The 19,688-nt window shown below is 47.6% G+C and overlaps 1 protein-coding gene across 1 annotated transcript in view; it reads left to right on the forward strand.

Annotated features, from left to right (window-relative positions):
- Positions 1-210: 210 nt before the first annotated feature.
- LOC119382680 (uncharacterized) overlaps positions 211-19,688 on the forward strand; it is a 46,566-nt gene continuing 27,088 nt past the window's right edge. The window contains exon 1 of the mRNA XM_037650482.2: positions 211-271. The gene's annotated coding sequence lies outside the window, so the exon portion shown is untranslated. The remainder of the gene's footprint in view (positions 272-19,688) is intronic.

Consider the following 19,688-nt stretch of genomic DNA (forward strand, 5'->3'; position numbering starts at 1 on the left):
TCATTTCCTTTCAAATCCAGTTTTCAATTAAAGGCCGGTGCTCTTTCGCAAACAGCGAAGCCTGTATATAATGAGCGCACCTGCACACGTCGCCAGTGATGGTTTTCCAAATCGCCAGTCCGTGCGCACTGCATAGAATCGACTCGTGACACCTTGTGCAAAGTAGGCAGTCAGCCTGCAGTGACTATAAGCACAAACGCTTAGTCATTGTCGTGTGGCGGTGTACGGGTCACTGCTGCGATAATGCTGACTCGTGCGCATCGAGAAATGAGTGAGTGAGAAACGCTTCATACTTCCTATTGGTCTGTCTGAGTAACTGTTGGTTTCGGAATATTAGGCGCGAAGTGGACACGGACGGAAAGGGAGACACACACACAAGGCGCCTTTTTTTTTTTTTTGTCTCCCTTTTCGTCCGTGTCCACTTCGCGCCTAATATTCCGAATCATGCATTACCAACACGCCCAGTTGATCACTCTCATAACTGTTGGGGTTTTGCGTCTCAAAACGACGATATGATTGACGGACGCCGTAGTGGAGGGCTCTGGAAATTTCGACCACCTGGGATTCTTTAACGTGCACCTACATCTAACTACACGGGCCTCTAGAATTCCGCCCCCACTGAAATGCGACCGCCGGAACCGGGAGTCGATCCCGCGACCTTCGGCTCAGCAGTGTGCATCGTAGCCAGTAGACCACCGCGGCGGGTTGACTGGTATTCATGTTAAAGAGACAGGGCGGTGCAAACACGTACACAAAAGAGAAGTCAAGACACTACAAACGCCGACTAACAACTGAAAAGGCAAACAACGGCGGAAAAGAAAGAAGGTACTCTGTACCTTCTTTCTTTTCGCGTCGCTCACCCTGTCCGCCGCGCGCGCGCGTGTGTGTGTGTGTGTGGGTGTGGGTGTGGGTGTGGGTGTGGGTGTGGGTGTGTGTGTGTGTGTGTGTGTGTGTGTGTGTGTGTGTGTGTGTGTGTGTGTGTGTGTGTGTGTGTGTGTGTGTGTGTGTGTGTGTGTGTAACTGCATAACTGCATTTGCTCTCAATTTGACGCGATTTTTTCTATTCATAAAGATGTCTGAAACCAAGGAAGAATCTGCACAAAGGGATTGTGCAGGCTGGGCCGCCCTATACCGCGACAACGCAGGAGTGTTTAATAACATATTGGAAAATTTACCGCCAAGTTTAAAAAGTATAGCCACCGTTAACCTGTTCTTCATCTGAGCATTCCACCTGCAAACTTCAGTCTGTTTGGCGTTGTAAGTACTGCGAGTATGAAGAACCTGCTATGGGACTCTTGAGTACCCTAAATTCTTACACATGACTGACAAAGCAAGGTACTTCGCAGAAGTCTTCAGAATAAGCCGAGTGCCAATTTATTTACGGTCAGAGCCCTCTAATATAACGTCTTCCTAAAGAAGACCAAGTTCAGTCGATTAATATTTATAGAAACCACATTGAGCTGGTTCTGTATACTATAGGATTGTAAATGACTACGAATTTATACGCTATAGGTGTCGTTCCTTGCCCTCCTACTTTTCCCAGCTTGGGAGGGGGGTGAACGGGAAAGCGGTAAAGCGGCTCTTTACGGCCCCCCCTCCGGCTACTCCGAGTAAATAGCCTACGTAAACTGTGTAAGCTCAAATTGTCTTCGCAAAAATGTGGGCGATTACAACGTTAAACTACACCGCATTGTTCCTTCCGTATAGGCCGTTAGCTGTTAATGATTGGTCGAAATTTTCTGGGTCATGCTCACAGCACCTGCTCGTAACACGACGCAACAAAGGACGCGTAAGTGATCCACCGCGTAATTACCACTCACGCATGACTACGTAACAAAATAATTAACTATTTTCAATACGGCGTATTGTTCGACATTGGTTCTTCGCTATTCGTCAAAAAATTTCGGCGAGTCACGAAATCGCCTCCTTGTTACGCGACGTCACAAGTCTGAAAACTCGCGGCGTTAAAATGAAGTGTGCACAATAAGCAGCATTACTGTGCTGAACAATAGCGATATATATATATTTTTGGGGGGGGAGGGGGGGGGGAATAACCAGACAGTGTCTCATTCTGAACGTAATTCAAGAAGGCTGACCACCAATCACATTGGCAGCGGCTACTGATAGCAGCGGGCGAGATGGATTCATATGTATATATTAGATACTGTCAGTAGTAGTATAACTATGTTGAGCTGCTCTTGCGGGGATACAACTTTCTCTGAACTCATCGTTGCTGACAGAGAGGTAGATAGAGAAATAAACATTATTAAGGACAGACACAATCCTTTCCAGGTAAGCAGCCTTCGTAGTCCAGAAAACCGTGGACGCTGATCATCTCCCTGGTGAGGTAGATCAAGTAACGGGGAAAATGTGACAGCTGGGCCTCGAGTCCACTACCTTGTTACAAGCCGCCACGATAGCTGCAGGCTATTACCATATGATAAGCAACTTGTGAAGCAGGCTAGTCTGAGACTAAAGTGGGAATCTTTTTTTAGCTCTCCTGGATTGGCACAACTAACATACTCGACACTTCTGCACACTCATCAACTCACAGCATTTGGATTTGAAGCAGTGGCGATGCTATTCGTTTTGAAAGAAAGAAACTAAACCTCTTGAAAAAGGAGAGCGTTTTCCCGCGCTATAAAACGCTTACTGGTTCCCGCCCGTATTTGCGTCGCCGATTACTAAAATTTCAGGCCAGGCCGAACAAAATAAAATCATGACAGATTGCTGTAATCTTATAGAGCGCCTGTTGAGCGATAGCCTCCTCTGCAATGCTCGAGCGCAAGACGCGCAAGCGTGGAATAGGCAGCCCGCACCGCAGAGAGCCTACAATGCGTGGTCATGACAAACGGAGGACAGTCGTCACAGCAGAATTGTGGGAAACTTTTTACATAATTACGTTATTGCTGCGTTCAAGTTAAACTCTGCCTCACTTGTTAGTTTTCCAGTCTGCAGCCGACAATGACCCCTCTCGGAAGGGGGGGGGGGGGCTCGACCCCCCTAACATTTCTTAGTGGGAGGCTAGCGCCCCCCCTTGCCCCCCCCCCCCCCCTCCCGGTAGATACGCCTATGCTTGGTGCTGTCCTCGTCCAAATCTGCAGCGGCCGCCAGCATGTCGTAGCTTACGCCAGTCGGACACTGACCAGAGCAGAGAAGAACTACACCGTCACCTAGCTCGAGTGCTTAGCAGTCGTCTTCGCCATTCAGAAGTTCCGACCGTATCTGCACGGCCGAGAGTTCACGATAGTGACTGACCATCACTCACTATATATGCTGGCTTGTTGGACTCCGCGACCCGTCTGGCTGGTTGGCTCGTTGGGCGTTGCGCCTCCGAGAGTACAGCTTTTCTGTGACCTATAAGCGCAATCGATGTCACACGGATGCCGACTGCCTATCCCGCCTTCCTTCAGTGCACACCAATGTTGACGACGATGACTTTGATGACTATTTAGTTTCTGTCTCGTCCGACTTTCCCGATCCCAGCAACTTCAAGAGCGAGCAACAACGCGACCCTGCCTTGAAACCCTCACTGGAAGCTGCGCTGGATTCCCCAGAGAAGCATTTTACAATTTCTAACGGCTTGCTATACAAGAGGAACTACTCAGCCGACGGTCTGCCGTTGCTTCTAATGGTGTCGGAGAGCTTGCGGCCGGTCGTTCTCTGTTCTATGCACGATGACATAACTTCCGGTCATCTTGGTTTCGCACGTACGCTACACCGACTTCGTGAGAGGTTTTACTGGCCGAAAATCTGGAAGACCACGAAACAGTACGTCGCCAGCTGCGCTGTTTGTCAGCGCCACAAGCCAACTACGACTGCTCCGGCAGGTTATTTACAGGCCATTTCACCACCGACGTCTCCTTTTGAAAAAGTCGGCATCGACTTGCTCGGACCACTTCCTAAGACCCCATCCGGCCACCGATATGCTGTAGTGTACGTGGATTATTTAACTCGATATAGGGAAACAGAGGCACTTACATCTGTCTCAGCGGCCGCCGTCTATTCTTTTCTCCTACAACGCGGGTCATATTGCGGCACGGCGCTCCACGGGTAGTCATCAGTGACCGTGGACGGCAATTTATCGCCGACGTTGTTGAAGAACTTTGCGTCTGTGTGGTTCTTCTTGTCGTCACTCCACTCCTTACCATCCGCACACTAACGGTCTCACCGAGAGGACGAATCGTACTCTTACGAATATGCTATCGATGTATGTTGATGCTGACCACAGGAACTGGGACGCCATCTTGCTTTTCGTAACTTACGCATACAATAACGCCAAGCATGAAGTTACGCGGTATGCACCTTTCTTCCTGCTTTATGCACGCAACCCTCAGAGTTTTCTCGACACTATACCTTTCTCGCATCAGGAAGATCTTTCCATCGCTCAGACGTTGTGTCGTGCCGAAGAAGCACGTCGACTTGCGCGCCTTAGAACGTTGTCCTCGCAAGAACAAAGTAAGAGTCGCTACGATGCCAAGCATATTCCTGTAAGTTTTTCTCCTGGTGACTACGTTTGGCTGTGGACTCCTGTTCGAAAAAAAAAAACTGTACCGGAAGTTTCTAGCCAGCTATTCCGGCCCATTCGTGATAGTCTCTCGTTTAAGTGACGTAACGTATACGTTGTCGCCCAAGTGACGGCAAGTAACCGGCGTTCGCGCGTTACGCAAGTTGTTCAAGTGGCTCGCCTCAAGCAGTACCATCATGGGCATCTTTAGCTCGCTCGACGAGCTTCGTCTGCCCCGGGGGAAATATAAGGGACACGCGCGAGTGTGTGGAACGCAGAAGAAGAGGAAGAGTAGTGGAGCCGGCTCTTGGGTGGTTGGGCGAACCGGACTGGTCTTGAGCCGCAGTTACTCTCTTTTTCCTTTTAACCATTTCATCTCATCTGTAAATAAATCCATACCTTCGTAACAATTTTTTGGCACCCTAACGTATTACTTCCTGTAATATGCGCCCATTAGACGGCTAAACGACTTATAGATATTTAGGTTCGTTCTTTCAGTAATATATGATCTGCGTGAAACGTTACCACGTCGTAAACAGCACTACGTATTTTTATACCTACTGCCCTTGTGCAATTAGCACATTTTGCGGTAAATAAAGCGAAAACACCGTGCATAGCTTTGTATCGTAGCTTGAGATTAAAGCCGTGATAACCTGCGCTCCAAGGCGTTTTTTTTTTCGTTTTTTTTTTGTAATTTGGAAGGCTGTTTTAATTTACAATACAAGATTTAGTTCGCGATTAGACAAACACGTTTGTTTTATACGGGTAGTCTAAATGGAAACGGTATGCGGGATCTAGTGGCGTCAGTTATGGTTGGGGGGGGGGGGGGGGTCCGGTGTGTGCCCCACCACCTGGGCCGCATACTTTCGCAGCCTTAATTAGCGGCTTCATTTTAGTCGCAACAGACGACGTCGGCTGGGTCGCCCCTATAGGTACGTGCCCTTCAGGTTCATCGGCAACATTAGGGGTGTGCGAATATTCGAGTGTCGAATTCGAAAGTCGAATCGAATAATTCGATTCGAGTTTCGAATAATTTTGGCATTACGAATATCTAAAACGCGACAAAGGCCAATGGTGCAACTTGGTTAGGGTGGGGCGGCTAAAACTAACGCTAATGTCGTTACAGTAGGCATTTCGTTAAAACATTCACCGACATCCTGATTCAAAAGCGAGCGCATGCTGATCTTAAAGGAGCTTATGTAATTTCCGCACGTAGAAAAACACGAGAAAACTGTCAAGCCCTTCACAACTTGGTTCTCGAAACGAAGGCACGGACTTCTTGTGTAGTTCGGTCACGTATTCCGCAAGCGCCGTAAAACGTCCCGACTTTGGCTTGCGGAACCCTCGGTCATTGGCTTTGTAAAAATTTGTTCACGCTGGGCAGTCGCCACTGCCGCACCGAATCACTCGTTCAGAAACTCCCATCGTTCCGGCGCGCGGTTAAAACGCTGCCGTGAACGGGCTCCCAAGATTTTTGTGCCTGCATGGAGCACCCATGGCGACGAAGCACGACATTACCGTTGTCATATGAGCCGTATTGCGCTACCACGGGGGAAGAAAACTAGCTACCGTACCCCCCTCTGTTAGTCGTTAGGAGGTTACGAGTGGTGCTGCTGAGTGGAATGGCGGCTCTTCTATCAGCATGCTTGCGTGCCCATAAAAGCTGAAACAAATGCCACTCCCGAACAAGTGCGTAATAAAACTGTCGCCACGCCGTAGCGTCCCTGATTTTTCCGTTGTCTTGCCGTAACTGGCGGTACACATTTCGTGTTAATATACTATTCAATATTCGATTCGATATTCGATATTTTTGGCCACTATTCGGCACTATTCGATTCGAGGTCAAATTTGACTATTCGCACACCTCTAGGCAACATACGCCTCTGTTAGGATATAATGTCCTATGTCGAGAACAATGTCCTATGATGAAAAATGTTTTATATGTCGAGAAGGCGTACTGGGCGAAGGCCTGTTGTGCGCAGGTTGGTCGTACAAGGTCGTCTGCAGTATACGTGAACAAGCTAGACATGGCTCGGTCTAGGTACACGTAAACGCAAACAAGTTGCACTTCTCTCTGGTTGCGTGCGGCGCATACTGAGCGTTGCCTTAGCAGCAGATGTGGACACGGTGCACGTCGCGCCCAGTGCAAAAACATCGTGTGAACGAGGTAATAGCGCTCATCGGATGTAGGTGTATCACGGCCGCAGCGAATGACCTCCGACGCGTACACGTATGCAGCGGAAAGGACTGTCTATTGCAAACAGCTTTTAGGCAGACAATTAAGCAAGCAGTGATAGCAGAGCGCGGCTCGGATAAGTGCAAAAACACTGGGCGAAGAGGTTTCTTCTTGATGTTGTCATGCTTCTTTCTTATTTCTTTTTCTTTTTTTTTCTTTTGTAAGGGAGGCATGGATGAGCGCCGACGCGCTGCATTCCGCGGCACTGGATGAGCCTACCGATGCCTCCTGTTAGGGAGAATACAACAGGGATTAGCTGTGAAGGAGAAAGAAAGAAAGAAAGAAAGAGAGAAAGAAAGAAAGAAAGAAAGAAAGAAAGAAAGAAAGAAGAAAGAAAGAAAGAAAGAAAGAAAGAAGAAAGAAAGAAAGAAAGAAAGAAAGAAAGAAAGAAAGAAAGAAAGAAAGAAAGAAAGAAAGAAAGAAAGAAAGAAAGAAAAGAAAGAAAAGAAAGAAAGAAAGAAAGAAAGAAAGAAAGAAAGAAAGAAAGAAAGAAAGAAAGAAAGAAAGAAAGAAAGAAAGAAAGAAAGAAAGAAAGAAAGAAAGAAAGGACGCGAGAGGAATGATTCAAGTATGTATACGTAGAATCGATCCCCGATTCTGACGATGATCGTGACTGATTTCCTCTTTGAAACGGTGTGGCGTCGAGTAGTCACCTATAACTCGCCACGGTGCTCTAGTTGTTATGGTGCTTGACTGCTCACCCGAAGATCGCGGGATGGGATCCCTGCCGCGGCAGACGCATTTCTATGAAGGCGAAATGCTAGGTGCCCGTGCGCTTCGATTTAGGTGCACTTTAAAGAACCCCAGGGGGTCGAAATTTCCGGAGCCCTCCACTATACGGCGTCTCTCATAATCATAATGTGGTTTTGGGGCGTAAAACCCCAACAACTATTTATTAGTACTCACCGATAGCCTATGGTCACCTATAGTCCTCACATTAAGCATACGTCCCCGCTTTGTGGTCACTCTGTCGCAGACAGGAGCTCGCACCGAAGGAATCGTTATGTTGCGAGATCCGTCATTAAACGTCAGAACCATCGGCTGGTGCTTTTCTTTCTTCTCGCCCTTTTACGTTTTCGTTCACACCTTTCGCACGCGTCCACCTACTGTTTTGGTCATTAAAGTTGATTCTATATTCTCTCTGCCTCTTGGCATGTTCTGTACGGCATCGTCACAAACACAACCGTCGGCGCCGACCCCTATCGCTTATCAGGGACGACGGGGCTTCCTTGCCGTGTGCCACCGTCAAAAATGCTTCCGCACTGTGAAGCCGCGATGCCAAGAGCCGCGGCCGCTCATTTCGCCACAGTCCGCGAGCACGGCTCGAAGCACGGTCGATAGCGCTGCAATACGGTAGCGCATGGGCGCAGTCCTGTAGCTTTATTTCATATTTCGCGGACTTTCTTTTAAACGCCGCAAAAGATCATCACGCAGCATGTACGTCGCCGCAAAAAATCATATCAGTCATTTGGAATGCCCTCTGCAACGTAACGAAACCCACTTGGCCCAAAGTGAGTATTAAAATTTTTGCATGATTTGTCTTATTTAATTAATTGGTTAAGCGCAATACATAGACATCCTAACGAGCGCCAGATGACGGCACACCATATGTCGTTGGTCTCATATAGTTGCAGTTAACCACTTTTTTTTAAATCCTTGGTTGTTACTTGAAACACCCTGTGTATAAATAATGTCAACCAAATGAGACAGGCGGTGGCAAAAGTGATACCGCCTAGACCCGCTGTGGGGATTGAATGCTTTGCAGATTTGATCTGGTAAATGAAGTTGAAAGTATTGAGAATATTTCCGCAAGTTGTTTGACGAGCGGGTCAAATTTTCCGATTGAGATTAAGGGGTAATGAGCAATATTAATTAGTAAAAAAGGCGTAGCAAGAAATCTGCCTTTGAGACAATACCAAGTTATACCAGCACACGGTGCTAAGAATAAGGTATACGTGGCCCTGTACAATCACCGCCGTAGGCAGTGAATATCGCACGCAGGAAGTTTATTTCTTTTCTTCACTTAATGGCTCCCTCTGACACTTGGCGTAATAATAATATCCGGAGTTTTACGTGCCAAAACCGCGATACGATTATGAGAGACGCCGTAGTAGAGGGCTCCGGAAATTCCGACGATGTGGTGTTCTTATTAAGGTGCGCTGGCATCGCAAAGTATGCACGGGCCTCTATCATTTCTCCTCCATCGAAATGCGACCGCCGCGGCCGGGATCGAACCCGTGACTTTCGGGTCAGCGGACGAGCATAACCACTGTATACCACCGAGGTGGACCGACGCTTGGTGTATACAGACGACATTATACATGCACCGACAACACGTCTATCCAGTCGTAAACAAATTGCATTTACGGCTGTCCTTGTTATCTTCGCAACAATGGAACCGCTGTCGGCAGCAGCAGCTTCCGTTGTCTCGCTGTAGACAATTTTGTTCCCGCGTGAGTACAAGTGTTTTTACAGCGCTCCGCTCGAGCGGTCTGCATTCGCGGCACGCCTTGAGGAGCTTATAGCGTGTTCCGACGAGATGCTGCAAGGACGTCGTTGGGCCGCGGATTCCGAATCTATTTCCCCGTGCCATCAAGGCCGTGACCATAGGGCTTTACGCAACGGCGCGCGCGACAGCACTGGCAACATAAATATAAACGGCCTTTGGCAACTCGCCTTTATAGGATTGCTAATGTTTCCATTTTCGACACGCCGTCATTTATCGCTATTTATTTTACCTCTGTATACACGGATGAAAGTGGCGGAAAGTGGAAGTTGTAAAACGATCGTCCTTATAAGAAATGGCGTATCCACAAGGCAGGCGTACACTTTAGAAACCCGTATGAGCGTGCATAATGTACAGTGGTCAACTCTCATGTCTATAACGCCGGAGCGTCGTGCTCGGAACTGCATGAGCGACATCTACAGCTTGAAACGGGCCACATCAGAGCATGCGCAGTGTTACTGATGCGCTCGCCATGTAATTTCCGTCCTTGTTATCGCCGCGGCCGCGACACCTGATTTCGCCGTCAGAAGCGCTGTCAACCGTATAACGCCTAAAAAAAAAAGTGTGCAATCACCGGATCGGCGTGTTTTATACTGCGCACTTATTCTCGGTTCGCAGCATCATATCATACCGACAATGCGCGGGACAATTGATAAACTCATAAGTGGACGCAAATCTGCTGCTGGGACAATGTGACCGCGAACGGCAAATCAACACGCAGCATAGCTTTCATCGCGCGCTGACAACGGTTCGCTTCGCTTCGTTTCCTTTTCTTTCTTTTTTTTTTTGTGATAAACTGTTGACAGCGCATCGAACGGCCAAAGCAATTGTTGCATTCGCGGTGATAACCAACGATCGAAAATGCAAGGTAGGCGCATCAGTGGGGCTGCGCATGCTCAGAGGTGCCCAGTTTTCAACTGTAGATGTCACTCGTGCAGTTCGGAGCACGACGCTCCGTCGTTATAGATATGAGAGTTGACCACTGTAGCAGTGTATAGCGTTCATATACCGTGCTCTGTACTGTCGTTTACCGACTTTGAATTAATACTGTATACTGCATAGGTTCGAACCGGTTTTCTCGGTGTCACGTATATTTCGTGGCGACGCGGAGCTGCATAGGATAGCTATTCAGTATATGCTGACGTAATACCATGCTGGTATGCACCTTACATACTCGGGTATCGTTAGGCGCAGTGGCATGCTAAGCAAACTACTTCCGGCCCGCCTGTCATCTCCTGGACCTATATCTCGTCCTCTCGTGCAAGTGTAGCTGCGGAGAAGCGCACTGGTTACATTCAACTGACCACAACAACAGCACAGCAACAACGCAGCCGCGCTCCCGGCTGGGTTATATAAACTCGCGCCTATATCGTTGCCCCGCGGAAGCTTATCATCGCAACAACTGTGCAGCGCAGTGAAACTAAACGCGCTGTGTTGATCAGGCAAACGGAAATGTTGACGTGGGGATTTCGGTGCTTATTTCGATAGGAAACGGCGTTCACTCCTCAGTGTTTGCTGCAGCGAAATGCCTATACCATACCACGGAATACGGAATACTATTCCGCTTGCTCCGTGCCGTCACGCAGGGCGCCGCCCATGTGGGGGGAAGGGGGGGGGGGCTGAGGTATATCGAAATGGCTAATGAAAAACGCTCGTAGTGCCGTATGTATACTGTGCCGGGGGCAGTTGCTTAGTTGACTAACGCGGAATAGTATTCAGCATTCCGGAGGCCAGCTGGATGTGATTGATTCATCGACGTACGTACTATATACGCAGGGGCGTAGCCAGAAATATTTTCCATCGGGGTCTGACCATACTTTATATATGTTCATGCGTGTGTTTGTATGTGTGCGTTTATTGTGTGCGTTATTATATATACGCATGCAAAATCTAAAAATTTTGGAGGATTAGACCCCCCCGGCTTTACCAGTGGTACTACGCAACGTCGCTTTTGCCGGGGTCGCTGTGTTAGCGGTTAGCGTCGAACGGATGTTTCACGAGCCGGCGTTGTGTGGTATACCGGTCGGGGCCGTTCACCCGCGGCCTCTCTCTTCCCCACCAGTCGCTTTGTCGGCGCGCTGGCGTCACGCCAAGCTAGGGCCAAGGTTACGCGAGGCCTTCGACGCGGCGCTTTGGCCTCTGGACGAGCGCCAACAGAGAGGGAAATTCATCGTCAGCTACAAACTCCTTTCACAAACATGCTCCTCCTCTTACGCTGCCAAAGCGAGGTTCCAAACGAACATGGCAGCGCTTCGCTGTATGAGCGACGAAAATTCCGAGCGTTCAGCGCTTCTTTCCCGTTTCTTTCTTTTTTTTTTTTTTTTATCGCGTCTTCCTGAAATCCGACGGCGTTTGCTGGCCTTCCCGCCCTCTTCCTCGTTTTCTTTTTTATTTCCATTTTTCTTTATGTACACATTCTCGTTCCGGTAAACAATAATCCCGCGGTCGAGGGGTATTTTTCTTTTTTTCTATCGGGAGAGTTGCCAAATACATGCCCTTACTTAAACGCCGGCGAAATTTTCTCCCGAGAAATAAAACCGGGTTCGCGTGCGCACGCGAACTTCCCTTTCGCGTCATTCACACGTCACGAATACCGCGTGACGCGACCAACGGGGTGATTGGAGGGGTTTTTTTGGGAGCACTTTCCACCTTGGCAGGCAAGAGGGGGAAAAAAGTGATCGCGTTGAGTTGGACAATGAAGGCTTGTGCGAGTAGTAAACATTCGTCTATCGAATGGCCTCCTCTATAGATTGTGTGGTGCTCTGCCCCGTGTGGTCCGTGTCTACATCGGGAGAAAAAAAACGATCTTCTCAAAAGTGGTGTGTGTAGAAAGCGCCGGGTACGACGTTGTACCGCTGTTACAAACGTATACGGATTGCGAAGCCGCCGCTTCAACTGGAGATAGAGGTAACCTCATTTCATTTATTAGTGACTTACGGCAGAAGGAAAAAAAATCACAGCATATCCACGTGGTGCATGATGATGAGTGGGGCGAAGCTCGAGATCCGGAGGGAATCATCGGTAAACCGTGAAACTCTTCCCTGAAATTCGCCCAGTACATCATATAAAGAGGAGTGGGAAGCACCGTGTATATATTAAACATCAAACTTTTATTGTACTGTTGGTTTACGTGGTCCCTTCATTATCACCGCTTTGTGATCGGTAAAATGCAGGTGATTAGAACCCCCCCCCCCCCCCGGCTTTACCAGTGGCCGCTCCCGAGCGAAAGAGAAAGAGCGCCAAGAGCGAGCGCCTTAATTGTCTGCCTCCATCCGGCGACTCCGAGCGAAAGAGAAAGCGCGCCAAGAGCGAGCGCCTTTTACGATCGCAGGCATTCAATGACATGCGCCATTCGCATTATACAAGCGCCATCTGTCATCTTTAAACAGCAACTCTAAGAAATACATGAAACGCAATCTAGTGAGCAATTCATTAAACTAGAGCTCTAAGAAATACATGAAACGCCATCTAGTGAGCAATTCATTAAACTAGAGCTGGCTACATACATATTACTACTACTACAGAGGAGGGAACGACCCACACCCTAAGGAGCTTCGCCCCTAAAAAGAAATGTTACTTTTGATTGTTGAAAGCCAGCCGGCAATCAGCAGAGCGGTGCCACCGATCAAGCCGGCAGTAGAATCATTGTTTCAGGCGATGTCTCAGCTCTGTTACGTGCACGCGCCGTAAGCGGCGAGCGACGTAACTGACTTCCTAGTTGTTCCGGCATTTGCATAATGACGCAACAAATGCGGAGGCCCGATGATAAAGGAAATAAAAACAGACTCGAGGACCGGCATGGTCCTATAAATCAGCCTATGCGACTACCACCGATTCTTGCTTTACCAAATTTGTGCGTGAACTACCAGTGCGGTTACCCAATTACATGTGCTGCCGAGCACGACATCGCAGGTTCGATTGCCGTCTGCGCCGGGCCGCATTTTTTGAAGGTTATAGAAAAGAAAAACGCCCACGTAGTATACTTAGAATCGCGCTAACGGATCCTATGTGGTTGAAACCAGTCAATCGATAATCAGTCAGTTATTCAAAAAGTTATTCATATTCGCAGTTTGGCAGCTGCGATTTTGTTTTAACTTCTCTCGTCTATATGTCAGCGTCACTGCGTCAAACCCAGTCATTTGATATAACGAGAAGGAGAACGAGTGTTGTCATATTAAGATTTTTGTACATGTACCAAGGAATATCGCTAAGACGAGTTTATACAGTTAAACTACGGGTGATCAATTGTTCCGCTCGACGCGCAGCTGCAAAAGTGACTGTGGAATCAACGGCTATAGTATCGCGTGAAAATAATAAAATCAACGAAACGAAAGTTGCTTATTCAAACACATTTTTGGGCCGAGCGCGGACGCGCCATTAACCTTGCATTATATATGTGTACACCGATGACGTGAGATACTGACACGCTGGGGGGACAATGAAATAGCCGCTTTGAGCGTCCTTCAGTGGCAAGGTTAATGGCGGTTATTGTTCGTCGCGTGCATTTAACATCCGCTCACCCGTTCTGTTGTAGTTACTGTAGTGTACTATGTGCTTGGGAAAGAGCCAAGTGGATGAAGGTGCCGCATCGTCTCTGCTTTCGCGCATAAACTCTGATTAACAATATTTAAAGGGACACTAAAGAGCAAAACGATTTTTCTCATATTAATAAAGTACTCTTTCACGATACCAAAAACATCAAGCTTGCTGGGAGAAGACGCTTAGTAAGCGAGAAAACGCGCAAGAACAAAATGTGGGTGGCGACGCCACCTTGAAGTTTCCGCACGATTAGCCGTGACGTCACATGTTTTGACGGCGCCTAATAGGGACTACATAGTTCCTAATCGGTAAAAATGAAATACATTGTCCTCTGAGGGGGCCATAGACTTAACATACCAAGTTTGGGGTAATTTTGTTGAGCCAATGTCGCAGAATACGATACATACACGTTGAAATTCGTGACGTCACGCGGGAAGATTTCGCGCGAAATTTAAAAATGAAACTTCGAACTTTATTTTCTCCTGTATTAATAAGCCTATGACGGCGAAATTGACGACATTAGAGTTCTCAGAGCACAATTTATCGATCTCAACCGATTCATTGTTTCTCTTTAGTGTCCCTTTAAGAAGCGAATGCGCGATTTCAATAACTATTCACGAATTTAATTCGCGAGTGCGTCTCCACTGGTATAGCAAGATTACATTGTAATTGTACCAGTCCATCAACAATTACACGAAATGTAAACCCTACTAATAGCGGAGCTGTTTAGGTTGAGAGAAGCCCAGTTAGTCGCGAACGGAAATTATTATCATCATCATCACGAACTGCCACGCGCTCTTTTCGTCCTCTTCATCTTCTGCTTCGCTCCTAGAACAAGTGTACGGCCGATTTGTACGCGTGGAATGCAATAACTCCAATGGGCGAGAGAACGAGTAGAGAGAGAGATATATAAAGATAAATTCTTGGCAAGGCGTGATTCGAATCCGCGTACCCACGATTCGAAGGCGAGCGTCCTAACCACTCGGCTCTCCAGGCACGCTCATAGCATAGTCTTGTATAGTATAGAGAAAGAAAGAAAGAGTACACAGGGAGAGAGAGAGAGAGAGAGAGAAAAGGATAGAAAGAGAGAGAAAGAAAGGGAAGAAAGGCAGAAAAATATACAAAAACAGAGAAAGAAATAGACTTAAAGAAGAGCCGGGGAAACTCTGCCAGAGAAAGGACGATTGTTAGCGAAGAAAACGAAGGGCGACCATTTCAGTTTCTAGCTTTTACATCAATCTGTCTATCTGGGTGCTCTCGTGTAGACCAAAAATTCGCACAAGAGGGTAAGAGAGTTTGACGTATACGACTCCCTGGTCATGACATGAGTAACGTGAAAATCCCCGGTCGTGTACGTCGTCAAACCCTTTCCTCCAGACACGTGTGGCGCGTACCCGTATACTACGGGCCGCGGTATGCGGGTATGCGCGCAGGTGATTTGCAATTTAGATCTGCCCAGGAAAGGCGAGAACAGACATTGGTAATTTAAATGCGAGAGCGTTAAGAAAACCGAGTTCGGCAGCGTCAGCCCGAGGAATGTAAAGAATAAATATCAGGATCCGAGCAGGATTCGAACCCAAGCATTTCGCGTGGCAGTCAGGTATTCTACCACAGAGCCACGCGAGGTCTTGAAGTTGTTTTGGAAAAAAGAACCCGTCCAGGCGTAATGTCAGGGCAACGTCAGTTGTGGTTGTAGTGCTGGCTATGTAATTTTATAACAAAGCGATAAACATTACATATTTACTTCTATCGTATAGGCGTAATGCAGGTTTAACGTCTATTGTAGTTCCACTGTCGAGTCTGCTTTTATAGCAGTCTAATAAACATTACTTTTGTGTTCCTATGATTTAGCAAGCTATATTGAAGCATTGCTCGGCCCCGGAAGAATACATTAACGAATTTTACGCATGATATGCACATGATTGCACCATAAAGTGCACTTAGTTTCGATAATATTGGCGTCTGTCCTCTAACGCGAGTTCTGACGTTACGTCAGACCATAAGTTACCCTTCAAACGCTAGTGTAGTCGACGTTCCTGGTCAGCCCACGATCGGAATACACAACTACTACACTTACAAAAACACGTCGATTCACCTCCTAACGCTTGGCTCAAAGCAAAAAAATGCAGCCTACAGGGTGTCGGAACGAAATGTTTTTCGTTTCGGTTTTAGTTTCGTTCCACCGCAAGAAGTTCCGTTCCGTTTCTGTTCCGAAACGAAAAAAAAAAAAAAAAGTTCCGTAACGGTTCGTTACGTTTTTTTTTTTTGTGTGTATGCAAAAATTTGAAGTTAAGGTAATCACAAAAAACATTTCATTTGTGCTGTAGTTACTAGCCCTCCTCTTACGGAAGTGGGACAGTGGTAAAACACGTTCTTCCCACGTTCTTCAGAGCGGAAGTAACTGGAACACGGATTGCTACCAAATAGCACAAACAGTATACCCTTCAAATTCATGGTATTTATTTTCTCAAGTCAATTACGATTTTTTGTAGTGGGCTGATTGCTTTGCGTCAAGGAAGTGAGCACGATCTGCAGAAGCAGCAGGTCATTGAGCGTAGCCTCTGATGTTATGATAAAAAAAAATCCGCTGTTATGATAAAAAAAAAATCGCTAGGCCTGCGCGGAACACGCGGCACAGTCACAGCGAAAGCTGGAAGAGCGGCCTTTTTAGAGCCCGTTGTAGACTCTCTTCGGACAACTAATACAAGTACATATGCGAGGTACCCACTACGCCATAAATTACCGTAATTTTTCTGAAGTAGCGGAGGAGACACTGTGGCATTTTTCGTCATTTTTCGGAGAATCGTGGTACCCGATACACATCTGTATGGCATTATGAGCACTTTGTGCTGTGGCTGATGACGATGAAGAATTATCGCTGAACCCTTCGTAACGGGTTGGAAGGAGTCAACGTGCGACTCGTTGCGCAATTCGCATTGTGTGATGCCAGGTTGTTATTTTACTCTTCTGCCACGCTATATTACATATGTTAACATGACTCCTTGCCCGACATGACACCTGTATAGAGTATTTTTGGGAAGGAAGTTACAAGCACCAGCATGCCACTCTGGTGGAATACTCGACTGCCACGCAGAGGGCGTAAGTTAAAATCCCATCCGATCATAGAAAATTGTTTCTCATTTAATTTTAAATGCGGAGCATTTCTTAGTGAACCCAAGGCAGTTTGAGCGTTTGTATCTATCTATCTATCTATCTATCTATCTATCTATCTATCTATCTATCTATCTATCTATCTATCTATCTATCTATCTATCTATCTATCTATCTATCTATCTATCTATCTATCTATCTATCTATCTATCTATCTATCTATCTATCTATCTATCTATCTATCTATCTATCTATCTATCTATCTATCTATCTATCTATCTATCTATCTATCTATCTATCTATCTATCTATCTATCTATCTATCTATCTATCTATCTATCTATCTATCTATCTATATAGCCGCCTCCGTCTGGCTGCTCTCGATCGTGATCGCCTCCTGAGCTTGGTGTTGACCAAAATTGGCATGGGAGGTTAAGAGGGTTTGTCTAATATGACTGGTCATGACATGAATAACGTGAAAATCCTGTCGCGTACGCAGTCAAACCCTTTCTTCCAGACACCTGGGGCACATGCCCGTTTACCACGGGCCGCGGTGTACGGTTATGCGCTACAGGTGATCGACAGTTTATATCTACCCAGGAACGGCGAGAACAGACACCTATAATTTAAATGCGAGAGCGTTAAGAAAAACCAACACCGGCAGCATTGACCCGACAAATGCAAATAATAAAAATTAGGATCCCAGCGGGAATCGAACCCAAGCATTCTGCATGGCAGTCGGGTGTTCTACCGCAGATCCACGCCTGGTCTAGAAACTGCTCTGGAAAAAGACCCTGTGTAGGTGTAATGTCGGACCTTGTCGGTGCAATGTCAGTTGTGGTTCCAGTGTTCAAGTGTGGTTCCAGAGGCTCACTCAGACTCAGATCGAGCCGTGAGTCTGATTCTAAGTGAGTCCGGGTGAGTAATATTTTGGTGAGCTTGAGTCTGAGTGAGTCCGGTTGTGAAAAATTTCAGTAAGCCGGAGTCCGAGTGAGTCCGGTTGAGGAAAATTTCGGTGAGTCTGAGTCCGAGTGAGCCCTAAGCACAAAACATATTTCTTGAGTGAGTATGAGTGAGCTCCCCACTTTTCTGCCGACCTATGGTTTTATCTGAACAACTACAACATTAATATCAGCCTTATGTTGGCTCATCTTTATACTCCCGTCGACTCACAGATACTTGAAAGCACTAGTGTTCATACGCCAGCTTAATATTTATTGATAAGATGCGTGAGTTACGGAGGTGGGGCAAGGGGCAGATGAAAACCCCCCGCCTCCCCACGCAAGCTCTTTCACGGGTAGTTCTTGATAAAAATGTCTGCTGTGAGTCATCTCTTTCAATAAAAATGTCCCTACTGGATTGCGAGCATTGATAACTCATATTTGAAAGTATGAGATCATAAGGCGCCAACTAGAGCACCATTTATGCGAAATATTGACGTTCACACCATGGTTGAGAAACCTGATTATGCGCTAACGAACTCATGATTCGACTCACTCAGACTATCGCAGATGGAGATGTGAGTGAGTTTGATTGAGTCCGAGTGAGTAATATTTTGGTGAGTTTGAGACCGAGTGAGTCCGGCTGAGAAATTTTAGCGAGTGAGTCCGGTTGAGGAAACTTTTGCTGAGTCTGAGTCCGAGCGAGCTCTAAGGGCAAAATATCATTCATGAGTGAGTCTGAGTGAGCTCCCCATTTCTTGCCGATCTGTGCTTACAGCAGACCTGTAATGCACAACTAAAGGAATTAGAATTGAGTGATAAACTAAATAGGCCAAGGTGAATCATTACCGATTCACGAGCAGGTAGCTTCACGCCCAGGTGCCTCGTGAAACAGTGTGCCGTGCCAAGAAGCTTTGTCGAACAGGGTGGTGACTCGTGGTTTCTGGGGGCGTTGCCCGTGGTGTTCAGTATCTCGGTAAACTGCATTCAGCAGTACAACGAAACCTGTTTTATTCTGTTTTGCTGGCGCCCATCAAGCAAATAATCGCGATTAAATCATTATTCGGAAAATTGCAGAGTATAATTTCCCCACACAAAGCACTACTGCCAGAAAAATCAACTCCGGCACTTGTCAAACGGGTGCCACAGTGCCACGGTTGGACAGCCGAGGGGGGGGGGGGGGGGGGGGGCGAGCCCCTCCTTTAAAACTGGAGGGGTGGCCAGGCTACCCCCCCCCCTGACTTTAAGCCCTGGTCATTGGAGTTCATCGGTGCGCACCCGACCGAGCATGCAGCGGCAGTCACCCGGAGAGGGTGCATACACAACAGCCGCTCACCTCTCGCACTTGTACCTCACTTCCGTCGTCACGCGCAGTGCAAGCTGACTAGACGTCGCATTGCAACAGCTGCCGCATCCTGCCTTTCGCCTTCCTTTCCTTTGTACACACAGACGGGGTCGACGAGCGTCAACAACGCTATAGAGGCCACGCGCGCGGTTATCACGCAAAGGACGACTTCCCGTGACACTGCGCTAACACACACGGTGGCGTGGCGCGGCCAATGCGGTCGTTGTCGTCTAGCTCTTCCGTAGCGGCCTTTCTCTTTTGTGGGAATCGAGCGCGCCCTCCCCTTTGGCGCATCGTTCCCCAGCTAGCGCGTGTGTGGGCCCCGCGTGGCTCGAGCGCCGCAGACCGCCGTTAATCGGCAGCGCCAGGCCTCTTTGTCTGGTGCGAGCCATGCGTCGGCTTCCCGGCGCGCGGGCGCGCGTCCGGGCATGCCTTGACATGCTCACATGCTCACGCCACCGAGCTAGCTTACGTCACTGCGCAACGCCTGTCCTCATTGGCCGC

The sequence above is a fragment of the Rhipicephalus sanguineus genome, chromosome 2, assembly GCF_013339695.2.
Source record: "Rhipicephalus sanguineus isolate Rsan-2018 chromosome 2, BIME_Rsan_1.4, whole genome shotgun sequence".
NCBI classification, from domain to species: domain Eukaryota; kingdom Metazoa; phylum Arthropoda; class Arachnida; order Ixodida; family Ixodidae; genus Rhipicephalus; species Rhipicephalus sanguineus.